This window comes from Cynoglossus semilaevis, chromosome 6 (assembly GCF_000523025.1).
Source record: "Cynoglossus semilaevis isolate Cse_v1.0 chromosome 6, Cse_v1.0, whole genome shotgun sequence".
Taxonomy (NCBI): Eukaryota; Metazoa; Chordata; class Actinopteri; order Pleuronectiformes; family Cynoglossidae; genus Cynoglossus; species Cynoglossus semilaevis.
In genome coordinates, this window is record NC_024312.1 from 11,723,239 (window position 1) to 11,726,234 (window position 2,996).

Below are 2,996 nucleotides of genomic sequence, written 5' to 3' on the forward strand. Positions count from 1 at the left end.
TTGTTGGTGATTTTGCCACTCTACTTTGAAAATTACAAAGGCACAACAACACATTAAGTTTGATCTGTTGAAACACCTGTAACAGGTCTGAATATGTGTCAACTATAAATATAATGTGATATGGCATGCTGTGTATCACACCAATGAAGTCAATGTTTTTTGCTGTCATTAGATACAGGCGTGGTTAATTGTAAGGCTTTCCCTTCATTTTTTTTTTGTCTGGTCACTGCTCCGTTGCGTTCGTTATTCTAAAAAAAACATACTTTGTCCTCACTTCAGTGAGATACCTTTGAAAGGTTCAAGGTCGTACTTTAAAGTTATAAGCATTACATTGTTTGAATCATGCCCTGCTTTGTATGTACAGTAGCTGCATGCTTCTCATCATCTGTCATGTATTTTTTTTAATGTGTTGCATAAACTTAGGAAGTACCTGCAAAGCAGAAAGTACTTACAGTACATCGGTATACACATATTGGCAGAAGAAAGCCTGCTGTTGCCTCTAATGTGTCACTTCCTGTCATTCTATATATTCATTTATGTTCTGCTTGGATTGCTCCTGGGGAATCACTTACTGTATTTGTCATATTTACATTATTGCTGCTACCTTCAGTATGCCTAGGCTATCAAGCCAGGTTGTCATGTTGTTGATAGATAGTTTACTAATACCCCTCAAATGGAAATGTTGGGCATAAATTAACCTATTTTAATGAATATCATGATGAGTCAAGATCCTTAATAATAATAAACATAAGCTGGGGTTTGTGCAGCATGTATGGTAAAAGAGGAGAGTGGTGTGACACAGAGTGATGTGAATGAATCAGGAATAAACTTGGCTTTTGAAATGAATACTGAAATGCAAATGATTTGCCTGCAGTAAAACGAAACCAACAGTAATAACCACATATCCAAATCAGAGGGAGGATTAAAAGCACAATGGACAACATTGCAGGGTAACTACAGTAGCACCTGATCAGAGCCATCTGTCATGATGAGGTGGGCTGGTTGTTTTAAGGGAGTCACAAATTTAGTTGTTGGAAGCTCATGTGATTATATTTCTTTTCTGTGGCACACAAAAGATAATTTGTTTGTTTTTTTTAATAAAAAGCTAGGTTTTTTTCAGCTGTTTGTAGGATGAGAGTAGCTGATATTTGACACTCACAAAAACCCCATCTGTAGTACTTGTTCTGCATACGAATCAAACTGCCACTGACTGATCTGATATTCCCTCTTTGCATGCTGAAATTAAAATGCATGATGTTCATTAAACGACATATTTCACTAACATGAAGTCTGACAACTGTTCTGGCAATAGCTTAAGCACCTTAAAAGATATTTTACTTTCGATTCACATTGTTTTGTTTCAATGTTCTTTATATAACTTATTTAAGCAAACTGCTAGATCTTGTCTGCATTCATTTGTTGTAGAACTGTTTTGCTATGTACATTTAAATGGGCCGTAGTACGAAAAAAGTTCATATCTCCTTCCGCTTGGTGTCGTCCTTGTCAAGGTGAGCTGAGCTGGCGTATTCCATCATTTACAGAATATGTTGCTTTTTAAGGAAACTCCACATTGATTGCTATTTTAAACTTTAATGGTAAGAGCGAAATTGAGGATATCAAATGTATTTTTGAAGGACACTAAAAACGCTTGTTTTTGGTTGCTTCATTTTCTATTACTTTGAATGCGCCATTATTGCAGTGGGGCATTGAATGCACCACAGGCCAGTCTGCTCTGTGGCGGCGGTGGGGTGGGATTTTCTAGCCGTTACGTCCCGGAGTTTTCCTGTTGCCACTCGGATAACATGGCGTAGCGACGTGGACGTACGGGGGGTAGCGCTGGTGGGCACGAACACGTTTACGAACTGACCACAGTCGACTGGATTAAAACCGGACCAGAAACGAGATATCGAAAATACTGATTCGTTTTAAAAGAGTTACGGTAAGTTCTAAGTTTTACTAGGTTGTATGCGTTGTCTGTGATTTACCCCCACCCCCAAAAGATTCTGGTTTTGTTTCAGTTACTAAACAAACTGTGACTGGTTCATGTTAGCGTGTGTATACGTTTAAGTAACGCTAACTTACTTACTAACTTACTAACGTTGTAGGGCTAAGTTGCTTCCAGTAGGGTCTGTTATCCGCGCAATTAACCGGTGGTTTAATTTCAGTCACGGGTAAATGATTTAGTTGTGTATTTACTTAAGTTGTTATGGTAATAGTTACACTTATACGTTCATATTTAAGTTTCGTTGAAACATATTAGGTTACAACACCGACAGACAGTAGTGGCCCAGTTTTAGGGCTCAAAGTGTTCCTTACGTGAGAAAGAAAGTCTTTCTAACATTAGTTTATGACTCAGTGAGGAAAACGACGCCTAGTGCCCGAGGCCACATCTTTTTACACATTTAACTGAATCACGGCACTGCAGCTCCGTGGTCCTACCTTCTTGTTTATGGGTAAACAAACGGTATAACACCGGCCACACCGTGTTAATTTCGTATCAGTCATTTGATTAGTGATATCTGAAGTGTTTGAAATGTTTAATTTACACGACAATGACTGAAAATGACATTTTGCTCCCAATTATACTGTCTCATATTAATAGTTATACAGGTGCCCAAAACTTATTGTATTGAGAATATTTATAAAAAGTGATCCAAGACAACCTAAATTCTCTGAATCCCAGGTCAGAACCAGAGGTACTATACTACTTTAGAAGAAACCATGAACCTGGTGTCTTCGGACATTTCTTTTAAAGTAAATCAAGAAAGCAGTAGCCTTATTTTGCCAGACTTATATGCAATCAATTGCGTTAATCCTTCTTGTAAAACTTTTCAGTGATTGCTTTCATTGTCCACCGAATAATCTCTTTTAATCTAGGCCAGGAGTGGCTCTAGTCATGGATGTTGCCATGTCATATCATCATATCTTATAGCTCAAAAAATATGTACAAAGCTACAAAGTTTGTGTTTAAATTGTAACAGGAAGATACCATGTTT

At 37.7% G+C, this 2,996-nt stretch overlaps 1 protein-coding gene across 6 annotated transcripts in view; it reads left to right on the forward strand.

The window, feature by feature from the left end:
• The first annotated feature begins 1,740 nt into the window (after window positions 1-1,740).
• ppfibp1b (PPFIA binding protein 1b) overlaps window positions 1,741-2,996 on the forward strand; it is an 18,147-nt gene continuing 16,891 nt past the window's right edge. For 2 of the 6 annotated variants that reach the window (XM_017033208.2, XM_008311990.3), the window contains exon 1: window positions 1,741-1,939. The gene's annotated coding sequence lies outside the window, so the exon portion shown is untranslated. The remainder of the gene's footprint in view (window positions 1,940-2,996) is intronic. The other 4 variants (XM_008311992.3, XM_008311991.3, XM_008311989.3 and 1 more) reach the window with 3 other exon arrangements.